We start from the raw sequence: 11,708 nt of genomic DNA, 5'->3' as shown, positions 1-11,708 counted from the left end.
CGCTTATGCTGCTGAGCTAAATCCCCAGCCCCAACTTCAACTTCTAAGCTAATACATTCAGCTATATTTCAAAAAACTCTTTTCTTTTAAATTGACATAAAATGATAGATTCCAGAAATGGAAGGGAGAAAATTTCAATCAAATAATTTCTCAGACCCGAAATATTATTCAATATTAAATGAAGAATATGCACTTGTCTTGCTCACATCCATGGTCAGTAAAGTGGGGATATCATTAAACATGGGGTTGTTTTCTGTCTGTTTACAAATGAAAAGTTCAGGATGGCTGGGTTTCCTCATCAGCTGGCTAAAGAAGCCTTTCCTTGTCCCTGCGGGCTGTATAAGCCAACGGTCAGTTTAAAGACTATTGGAGTGAGAAATTACATGTTAGACCTCTTTCAATACTGGACTGTAAAACTTTAAGTAGGTGCATTGTCTGCTTCCTACCCAGTAGAAATTTTTCTTGCTTTCCAAAACTTTTTTCTGTTAAAGCATTTCTACAAACTCCCTCAGTCAATATATATATATATATATATATATATATATATATATATATATACATATATAATGTCTGTGTTATTTTTGTTCATCTGGAATGCCTAACTCAGATTTTTATTTTGTGACTTAGACTTAAGAAAGATAGATCACGTGTGCTATTTGGGATAATCATCATAGAGGCAAGAGGTTGTTCTGCTGGTCAGTCTCTGCCATGGCAGGTTCAGCTAGTGCCAAGCGTTAGCAAGGTTGGAAGACCCGAGAGAACTATTAGTAACTTATGTGTTGATCTAGCCCCAAAACAACCTTGTGTCACCTGGTCTAAGGTTTTTCTTGGCTCCAATAATCTTTTCTTCAGATCCTCCTTCACATCCATGGTCTTTGTTGTCACAAAACATTTAGAGCTTCCTAACACAGAGACATCAAAATATTCTCATCCTGAGGACTACTATGATACTTTTATTCTGGCATGTAACTGACCTCATCAAAACTTCTTCTCCAATTCTTAATGCCACCCTTACCAAATGTGCACATCTTGAGCCACCATTAGATCATCATCTTCAAAGTTATCTCAACTGCTTCCATCTACCTGACAAGCCTCTGCCTGAATCCTTGTGTCAGCCTGTTCTGTGCATGTATCTGTGGCTGAGTTCTACCAAAGGAGAACACACAAATTATCTCCTTCTGTTAGGGCCGACGCCGCAGGGAAAGAGACCCCAAGGACTCAACTCTTGGTGAGGAAAAAAAGTTTATTTCCATGCGCATGGGGTCCCTCAGGCAAACAAGTGCAGAGGGGCCCCGAGGGGAATTTGTGCAGGGTTTTTAAAGATACACGCAGGAGGCAAGCAAGTTTACAGAAGCAAATCGCATTGGTTAATTCTGAGCGGCGCAGGACCTGGCTAATGCTAATTTGAGGGTCTGGGGCTGAGTAACCATGGAGACCGAGGGTCTTGGGTTGACCTTAGAGTGCCAGGTGCTCCCTGGTCCTGTTTATACAGTACATTCTTTTTGGCCCTGCTCTGACTATCTCCTGGGAAAGGTTTAGGGAGTGAAGCACTCTTTACTGCTCTGTTCTGAGAGCTCCGGGGAGTTAGGGAGTCAACCCTTTCATTCCCTGCTCTGGGGAGTTAGGGAGTTAACCCTTTCATTCCCCGCTCTGGGGAGTTAGGGAGTTAACCCTTTCATTCCCCGCTCTGGGGAGTTAGGGAGTTAACCCTTTCATTCTCCGCTCTGGGGAGGGGGTTGTAGCAGGGGGGTCGACTCTCACATTCCCCCCTTTTATTTCTCCAATGACTTTTAATCCTAAAAGTCCTGTATAGGTAAGGGGTCATATTGTTGACGTAGCACCATAACTTTTACCTGAGAGATCTGAGCCCTTACAAACCGGGTTACTCGGTTAATGAGGCAAGGGGCTATAGCCATGACTATAATGAATCCGGCCAGGGGTCTCAATAAAGGGAGGATATAGGGCAGAATTGATTCTCGGAAAGAGAACACTTTGGCTTTATTTGAAGGGGGCTCTTGAGATCTGATTTTCTCTCTCAACTTTTTTATTGTATCTTTTACAATCCCAGTATGATCAGTGTAAAAACAACATTTTTTTTTTTAGTGCGGCGCAGAGACCCCCCTTTTTTTTTTTTTTTAAAACAAAAGATCTTTAACAATTGGTTTTTTTTTTTGCTTACAGGGGGACCAAAGCCGCCATGTAAGGTCGGCATTAATGTTATTAAAATCAAAACAAGCAAGCTAAAACAGTTAGTCAATTTTTAACTTTAAGGGTTACCAGTCTGTTGTGTAGTCCACTGAGTATGTCCCTCGTTGTCTGCTGTTTCCAGTGGCTTTACATGAGTGTAGTGAATCCGCGCAGTTTTTCCTGCTACCTTGATGGCAGTGGGGGTATTGAGCACCACGGTGAAAGGTCTTTCTCAGCGGGGTTTAAGGGAGTCACGGTGGTGACATCGAACCAAGACTGGAGTCCTTGAGGCCTTGGTCTCTGAAGGCAGGTCCAAGTGTTTTTGTCTAAACAGCTGGTGGATCCAGGCCAACACAGGTTGGAGTGTCTGTAGGGACTTAAGATTTTGATTAGTAATTTCAGCTAATTTGTCTTCTGACAATCTTGGAACCAATGGCGGGGGCCTCCCAAACATGGCTTTAAAGGGGGAAATTTTAGAAACATATGGGGTATATCTAGCTCTTAACAGTGCAAAGGGAAGAAGGCTCATCCAATTATTGCCAGTTTTTGAAGACAGCTTAGCTAAAATGTCCTTGAGACTTTGGTTCATACGTTTTATTTGCCTTGAGCTATGTGGCTGATAGGCACAGTGGAGTTTTAATTAATCTTTAATGTCTGGGCTAACTTTTGGGTGACTCGGGCTATGAAAGCCAGGCCATTATCGGACCCCATTGATAGTGGGAGGCCAAATCAAGGTATGATCTCATGTAATAGCCTTTTAACTACCACTAAGGCTGACTCAGACTTAGTAGGGAAAGCCTCTACCTAGCCAGTAAAAATGTTTATTAATACCAAGAGATAGCAGTGTCCCTGTAAATTAAGTTTTACCATGTCCATGAAGTTTATTTTCTAATGTTCTCCTGGAACAATTTTTTGATGTCGGGTGGTCTCCAACGCAGAGCTCTTGGCTGAGTTGACTAACAAACACTGTGGGCATCTGGAGCTCGAAGAGGTGGTCAGTTTGTAGAGTTTTGGAATAAAATACTGAGTTCTGAACAATTCTGTAAGGTGAAACAGCTCCCATCTTAGTGCCTCCAGTAACAGTACTTGTTTATCAGGTAACTGGTATTAGCCCCTTGGGGTGGGAGACTTTATTCCAAGTTGAGATGTCAACTGTAGGTCTTTTTTTTTTGTGTAGACTAGTTCTGACAAGGTCAGAGGACTAGTATCAGAGCAGTTACTTTCTTGGTTGACCCCTCTGATGTGGTTGTTATTTTTTATCTCTGGTTGGGTGAGCCTTGTAAGGAATAGCAACCCATTGAGGCCGCCAGACAGCTGCCAGCAAATCTAGAATCTGTGGAGCATTTTTAGATGGCTTCCCCGTATATGTACAGTAGCAAAGGGATGTCTTCAGTAAAAAAATGTTTACCCTCTTTTCCGTGGCTAGTTTTAGCCTCTCAGTCAAAGCAACAAGCTCTGCCTTTTGGGCAGAAGTGCCAGGCTCTACCCGCTTAACCCAGAGTACCTCCTTTTCGGTGGTCACTGCTGCCCCGGCCACTCGTTTGTCGTTTTGGATGAAGCTGTTTTCATCGAACAGTTGTTGGCATTTCCCAAAAGCTGGTCAGTAAGATCAGCCTGTAGGTTCTGCTGCAGTTCGAGGATGTCAGCACACTCATGGAGAGGTGTCCTTTGTTCCTCCGGATCATCATCAGGCATAAGGGTGGCTGGGTTTAAAGCTGAAGAAGTCTTGAATATCATTAACTCTGGGTCTAGAAGCAGGGCTTGACAGTAGAATTCTGGCATTTGAGAGCCCTTTTTTTTTTTTTTTTTTTTTTTAGGGGGGGTTTTGATAAGAGTCTCTAAACTGTGAGAGGTTACCACAGAAATCACTTGCCCAAAGCGAGTTTTTTTTTGTCTCCTTGAGTAACATTGTCACAGTAGCTAGTATTCTAAGGCAGGGGGCCATACTCCTGTCACTGGATCAAGTCTTTTGGAGAGGTAGGCTATAGGCCTCTTTTAAGGGCCAATGTCCTGAGTTAGGACTCTTTTGGCAATGTCCCTGAGTTTATCTATGAACAAGATGAAAGGCTTGGTAACGTCAGGGAGTCCCAGGGCTGGGTCCTCTGTCAAGGCCCGCTTGAGCTGTTGGAAGGCCTGTTTACATTTATCAGTCCAGTTCAGTGAATTTTGAGTTTCTCCCTTATGGGAGTCATATAGAGGCAAGCTTTTCAGTAAAATTTAGCCTACAGTATCCAACTGCCCCCAGAAAGTCTCGTCTGTTTTTTAAAAGTTTTTCTCATAGAGCAATTTTAACATCTTGGCTATCTTTTTGTAAATTTTTCAGTTCTCAAAGACCTTTTTGTGCTATCTCTATTAACTGGCTGAGGGGCATTTTCTTAAACCTCTCAAACCTTTGTAATTTTTGTCTAACATGTGGGGCCGACTGAGTTACAAAGAGAACAACTGGCAATATTGGGAAACCTCCTTACCTCTGGATGTCCAGTCAGGGTGGCACAAAAGGAGAACATGGTTTTGGCATTCCGGATCAGAGAGCCGGCTTCATCTGGATGGCACACTGTTTTTTTGTCCAAGGGTGTCACGTGACAGGCCATTATTTTATTAAAATTATATTTTTAACAAAAAGGGCTTTTTCATAGGTAACAAAATTGTGCTGTATAATCTCCCAGATGTTTACAGCGCATGTAAGAACTTGTATCTTATTTTTAATATCACCTATAATCTCATTTTAATGAAAACATTTTGCAGCAAAGTACAATCTTATGTATACTTTTACCAAAACTGATCTAATACTGTCAAATTCTGAACACATTTACTTTTTGTCAAACCTGTTATTTGTAGTACTATAAACCAAGACAAATAAAATTCACATCCTCTTGAGCCTTCTACAACTTACAATAATACCTCTCAAACTAAGCTTTAATCTTTTTCTACATTCTGGCATAGCCAGACACCTTTACTTGAAGACCACTCTCTTTGTCCCTCTTTTTACTATTACCAGTCAATTACCTTTTTTTCTCATTTCTCAGACAACATCAAAACTCTCAACAAAACCCTTGAAGTCACCTTCTAGTAGCCCAAAACATACTTATTTTACGTCTTTTTACCACATAAAAATGTTGTATTTTAAAAACAAAACTGTAACCTTTTAACTGGCTCAAATATAGTACCGCCTGGTTTTTACTTGGCAAAGTTGACATGACTCTTAACAACCATAGATATACATATATATGTGTACATGTTTACATTTTCACCAGAGAGAAAAAATACTCCTTTTAAAAGGCATGCCGAGGTTGCAAGCAATCAATTGAAGTCTTACATATTAAACAAGGTGCCACAACATTAAAGACACAAACAAAGGGAGCTTCTTGCATAGTTTGGTCAGCTAAAGGAAATAATTTTTCTTATCATGAACCTTGAATCTAATAAGCCATATGGATCCTGCAACAGAAATGGGCAACAAGCCCCTAAGTTAGTAACAAGTTTAAACAGGCAACCAAGGAGAGGGCGGAGGAAGGAAGGGTTTTACCCACGGTGGGGGCTTCTCCCTGAGGTCTTGCCATACCAAGATGTAGGTGACCCAGTCGGGGTGGCTCTCTCGTCCAGGGCGGAAGATGATGTTCTTAACTGCTAAGATGAGGGGAAGGTGGAAAGTCCCCTCTGGTGGCCAATCCACGGAGAATGTGGGCCACTCAGACGAGCAGAAAGTCTGCCATTTACTTTTTTAACCTGAAAGGAGAGATTGTGAGCCCTCTCTCGAACCTCCGACCAATGGTCGAGGGTGAGGGACAATGGGGACGATGTCATTTGTCCCATGGTGTTCTGAAGACAAAGAGTGGTTAGCGTACGCGCGACACAACAAATAACCGATCACAACAGTCACAACACACAGGACAAACAGGCCGGCCACCTCACTCTCACGCATTAGTTTCACATCAAACGAGTCACCTTAGGGGGTGCCTCCAGATTGGCCCGGACGGACCACAGATTGGGAATGAAATTCCCCAGATTGGCCCAGACGGACCACAGATTGGGAATGAAATTCCCCAAACGAGTCACCTCGGAGGGTGTCTCCGAATTGGCCCTGACGGACCACAGATTGGGCCCCAAACCGATAGGAAAATCCTATCGCAGACGGTGAGTCACGGAAAACCGTGTGGGGCGTCCCCCGATCACCCAAGAACAGAGAACAGATAACAAAAACAGGTAACAAAAATTGCCCCTAGACCGGAGCCGTTTGGCTCGGGGCGTAAAATACCGGTAGATTGATCCTCAGAGTAAAAATAAGAAGCGACCGGTCGTACTCACCCACCGCAGAGCCGTTGAGGTCACCTTCCGTGAGACGTGCTATCTCGGTGGGGCCTCCAAGATGTTAGGGCCGACGCCGCAGGGAAAGAGACCCCAAGGACTCAACTCTTGGTGAGGAAAAAAAGTTTATTTCCATGCGCATGGGGTCCCTCAGGCAAACAAGTGCAGAGGGGCCCCGAGGGGAATTTGTGCAGGGTTTTTAAAGATACACGCAGGAGGCAAGCAAGTTTACAGAAGCAAATCGCATTGGTTAATTCTGAGCGGCGCAGGACCTGGCTAATGCTAATTTGAGGGTCTGGGGCTGAGTAACCATGGAGACCGAGGGTCTTGGGTTGACCTTAGAGTGCCAGGTGCTCCCTGGTCCTGTTTATACAGTACATTCTTTTTGGCCCTGCTCTGACTATCTCCTGGGAAAGGTTTAGGGAGTGAAGCACTCTTTACTGCTCTGTTCTGAGAGCTCCGGGGAGTTAGGGAGTCAACCCTTTCATTCCCTGCTCTGGGGAGTTAGGGAGTTAACCCTTTCATTCCCCGCTCTGGGGAGTTAGGGAGTTAACCCTTTCATTCCCCGCTCTGGGGAGTTAGGGAGTTAACCCTTTCATTCTCCGCTCTGGGGAGGGGGTTGTAGCAGGGGGGTCGACTCTCACACTTCCACTTCTGTGGCCTGCACAACTCAAGCAGGTGTGCACTATTCCCAAAAGCCTACTGCTCCGAATGTATTTGGTCTTACCACACCCCTTCTCCTCTCTGCAGACCCTTTCTGTCATCTTCAGCCTCTGTTTTCATTCTTTCATTCTTCCTGTGTTCTTCCAGCACACAGCAGAAGAACACACACAGCAGAAGAACACAGCAGTCAGACAGAAGCTGCAAGGTCTTCCTCCTGTGGGCGCCACTGACATCTGCAGTCGTGCTCCACACTTTTGCTGCTGCTACAGGAGTCCAGGAAAGACTCCTCTCAAAGGCGACTAAATTACCAGGGTTCTCCAGATACCAGAACCAGTAAGACTCATGAAGAGATTTATGTACTTTAGGAAATGGCTTATGTGACTCTGGAGGCTGGCAGTGGGGTAGGCTGCAGGCTGCAGGCTGAGCGGAGCCTGGGCTCTGGTCCCGGAGAAAAGTTCCGTGCTGCAGAGTCGCCCCTGCTCAAGGGAAGCTGGTCTCTTGTTCTGCTCTTTCACCTAAGTGAATGAGGTTTTTATAGAGGGAAATTCTCTTGACTCAAAGTCTACCAATTTCAGTATTAATTTCATTCAAACACCTGCTCACAGAAGCATCTGTAATAATCAGACCACATATCTGGGCATTGTGACCCAGCCAAGCTGACTGAAAAACCAATCGCCGCGCTGACCTTCTGCACATCCTCCACGTCTCTCCTCATTTACTCAGAAGCTACTCTTATCCCGGTCTCCAGTATCATTAAATTTCCCATCTCCACTGAGTCATTCCTGTGGTCAAACAAGCCTACTCCATACTTCTTATCTCAAACAATAAGCCTTCCTCGACCTCAGAGGCATTTGCCCCAATCCCTGCAAACATCCCCCCACCGTTTCTCTGCTCACCCGCAGTCATCGCTTCACCCCCTGGTTAGTGCATTTGACTGCTGCTTTGATCCCCATTATTCCACCCAAGATGCTTGTGAAACCACCAATGACTTCTTTATTTCTTCTTTGATTCATCCTAATAATTAATCATCTGCCCTTAAATTTGACTCATTGGTGCTTCCAAGACAGAGGCTGCCCATTTCTGGCTGAAATTCTTTCTTGTCTTGGTGTTAGGATGTGACATTTCTCCTGCTTCCCCCACCTCACTGTTGCCCCCCTTCTGAGTCTCCTTCCTAGGGCTACAGAGCTTCAAGGTTCCTTCCCGGGAGCTGTTCTTGATAATGTTCACATGCCCGCCTGGCAATCCCTCTAAGCCCACTGCCCTCTGGAGCCTGTGACGCCCAAATTTACACCTCTGTCACAACTACCTTTCCTGACTTCCAGGCTCAGATCTTACCTACCACCTTCCCCTTGAATTTCTAATGTGAGTCTCAAATTTTACATATCTAAACTCATCTTCCCAATTTCAGAAAATGATATCAACAGCTGCTCAGGTCTTGAATAAATAAAATGAATATAATTATCCCTGATTCTCATCCCAGTATCCAATATAATCACAAGTGTTATAGGTTCCTTTCTAAAACTTAGCACTTCTTTATCTGCAGCACACAAACACATCTTGTACACAGTCTTTGTTCAAACATTTCCTTAACAAACTGAATGAATTGCTCTCAAATTAATGTCTTCAGCCTAGACATTTTTTCTGGGCTCTATCTGTGTACTTGAGTCTCCCTAGAGTCTCTACAAGATGCTTTTAGGGTTGTACCAGCTGAACACATCTAAAAGACTCCGGCCTGGGGAATACCCCTTCCCAGATCCAGTGCGGCCTGTGATAACTCAGACCCCGGTATAAAATCCAAGGAAGCAAGAAATTAAAATTTAGGGAGCAAAGGCTTTATTAGGCCAGGCCTGGTGAGGAGTCTCTGGGAGCCAATTTGAAGACTGCATACCTGACAGCTAAAAGTCAGGGCTTTTATCTTGTAAATCCACAAACAGCTGCTGGTCACACAATGTAAGGAAGGGGACGGGGGTGTGGCACAAACAGAAACATTGATTACACATCTTGGGAAGAGCAAGATCAGGTAAGGGTTGTGTTAACAAGTCTCCCTGCATGCAAGCAAGTTTAGATAAAAAGAAATCTTGTTTTTCCTAGCAAAGAATAGACAAGTCTAACAGCAATTAACAACCTTAGTTACCTTACTTTAGCACCACAACTGTTCTATTTGTAGAGGGCAACAATGGTTAACATATCAATTAGGTAAGATTTTACAATTCTTTACACAGGAGAGCATTGATTAACATATCAATCCTTTACCCAGAGGGAAAAGGAAAACACACATATACAGTAAGGCCAAGTTACTGGTATTGCTATGATACAAATGAAGCTATTTTTGTGAAGAATAGTACAATCTAATACAATCTAATGCAATTAACACAATTTGTAACGGGCCACCGGGTAGGGAAGGGGGTTGTCAGGAGCTATTACCTCAGGCCTTTGTTTTATGGCCTTTTGGGAAGTTAAAACTTAACCTAGTTAGATGTGAAGGGAGAAGGGGAGGGGAAACAGCAGGTGGCACTTATACAGAACAGGCTTCGGCGCGATAGTTAGGGGGGCTTAGGTTATAACAGGCCTTTGCCGGGCACCACAGTGACCACACCTTGCAGCAGCCTCGCCCTGAGATTTGAACCATAGCACCCTGGACGCTGCAATGGCTCAGAGCTGGCTCCCTGTTTCAGACAGCCCTGCTGCAATATGCTCTCTGCTGCTCAAAGAGCACTCAGGCAAAGTGCACCTGGCCGTCACTTCCTTGCTGCTAAATGGCTCCAGCTTTCAAGGTGACGTCTGAGGCCAGCTTACTAGAAGGCTCCAGCCACGTACTACACCCACCCCTTCAGCATCACCATTCCACTCCCTCATGTGCACAGTGGCATCGAATGCCCCAGTCCCCTACAGAGCACTCTTCACACCCCTGGCCTCTCAGCCTCTTTGTCCCCTCCTGACCCAGCTGATCTTGTTGAAGAGCTCCTCAGGATCCTCTCCTCCAGGAAGGTGTCCCTGGTTCTGCAGGTTGGTGAGATCCCACATCGGACCTGCCAGGGCTTCAGTGTCCCCGTGGCTCTGTGTGCATCCCGTGTCCATGGTGAGCTCCATTAACTGCTGCATCCTCTTACGCAGCTCCCAGCTCAGCACGTAGCAGGTACTTGGCATGCAGTAGGCACGGAATTGGTCAAACAACCTGCTGACCATGAACAGATAGATTGAGGAAGCTGTTCTCTGCACTCTCAATATTAGATAATGCTGAAAACAAGGAAGGAAGTATACCGGCCCTGTCCTTTAGATTTCATATAAGCATGGAAGGGAAAGAGGCCTTGCGGGAAGCTCTCCCAGAACACACACACTGCCATCCACGGATTAGGAGACTTTCTAATAGAAGGCCAAAAGCTTTCTAGAAAGCGACACAGTCAACTTTGTATTTAAACAGAAATTATTCCCATAAACTGACTTATTTTGCATATTTTTATTGTCCTAGACACAGTAAATGATTCATTCACATAAACAGACTTGTAGAAAGTTTATTATAGGCAGATTCTTTATTTATATCTCATTATCCTACTTTAAAAGAGCCAGAAACATTCATGTTTCATCAAAGAAAATGAAGAGGACAACTGAGGAATTGTGTGGTGAGGGAACTGGCATAAAGTTTCATAAGTCAAGCCAAAAAATACCTTTTATTAAAAAAAAGCATCATATATTAGCTTGCATTATTTGAATACATTAAATCTTTGAAAAATCTTTGAGGGCCAGGTCGCAGCTCCAGGCACAGCACTTGCCTAGCATGTTTTGCAAATAAAATAAAACAAAAACTATGACAGCAGAGGTACAAGTTATACCAAAAAAATCACTTTTTTTTTTTTTAGTTTTGGAAAGCTTCGCAACATTTTCTTACACATTTTGCATTCTTGTTTCCTTTTGGCAAATACTAAATGTAACTTATTTCCCAAGTATTTTCTGTGCTGGTGTGGCCAAAGGCTGTCTGCAAACATAAGAAGTACGGGGGAGGGAAGACTTAAAAATTGGCTGCATAGCATAGTTTAAATTAAAACCTGAGTCCATTCCTTGACAAACTCAAGTGTTTCCTTCTTAGACACTTATTGCGTGTTGCATTCTGCGTGTGTGTGTGTGTGTGTGTGTGTGTGTGAGAGAGAGAGAGAGAGAGAGAGAGAGAGAGAGAGAGAGAGAGACTGGGAATTGAGCCCAGGGCTCACTACTGCTGAGTCATACTCCCAGCCCTGTTTGTTTGTTTGTTTGTTTGTTTGTTTAGAGACAGGGTCTTCCTAAGTCCTTCAGTCTGGCCTCAAACTCATGATACCTCTGCCCCAGCCTCAGTGTGATTAACTCTTACAAAAATTGCCTGTGACAGTGGCTGTTTTCAGAGCCTTCTCAGCCTGGTGAGTGAAGCAGACTATTACCCAAGTGCCCACACCATGGGGCAGCCTAAGCTGAGACCAGCAGTGGGAGACAAAGGTGCTGGCTGGGGGCCGTAGGGAGCCAGCGGGAGCTCCTCCAGGGCTCCCCCAGGGAGAGGGGCCTGGGCTCTGTGATGGGCCCACACC

The 11,708-nt window shown here is 44.4% G+C and overlaps 1 long non-coding RNA gene across 1 annotated transcript; it reads right to left on the bottom strand.

Annotated features, from left to right (window-relative positions):
• Positions 1-1,496: 1,496 nt before the first annotated feature.
• LOC134472761 (uncharacterized) lies at positions 1,497-7,528 on the bottom strand. The gene is made up of 2 exons (XR_010042724.1): positions 5,750-7,528; positions 1,497-2,563 (listed from the first exon to the last, which is right to left on the bottom strand). It is a non-coding gene; the product is annotated as an uncharacterized LOC134472761 (long non-coding RNA).
• Positions 7,529-11,708: the final 4,180 nt, after the last annotated feature.

This window comes from Cavia porcellus, unplaced genomic scaffold, assembly GCF_034190915.1.
Source record: "Cavia porcellus strain 051 isolate PalLab524CR breed Dunkin Hartley unplaced genomic scaffold, mCavPor4.1 scaffold_24, whole genome shotgun sequence".
Taxonomy (NCBI): Eukaryota; Metazoa; Chordata; class Mammalia; order Rodentia; family Caviidae; genus Cavia; species Cavia porcellus.
Note: the sequence above shows the minus strand (reverse complement) of the source record. Positions and strands in the feature narration are given on the sequence as shown.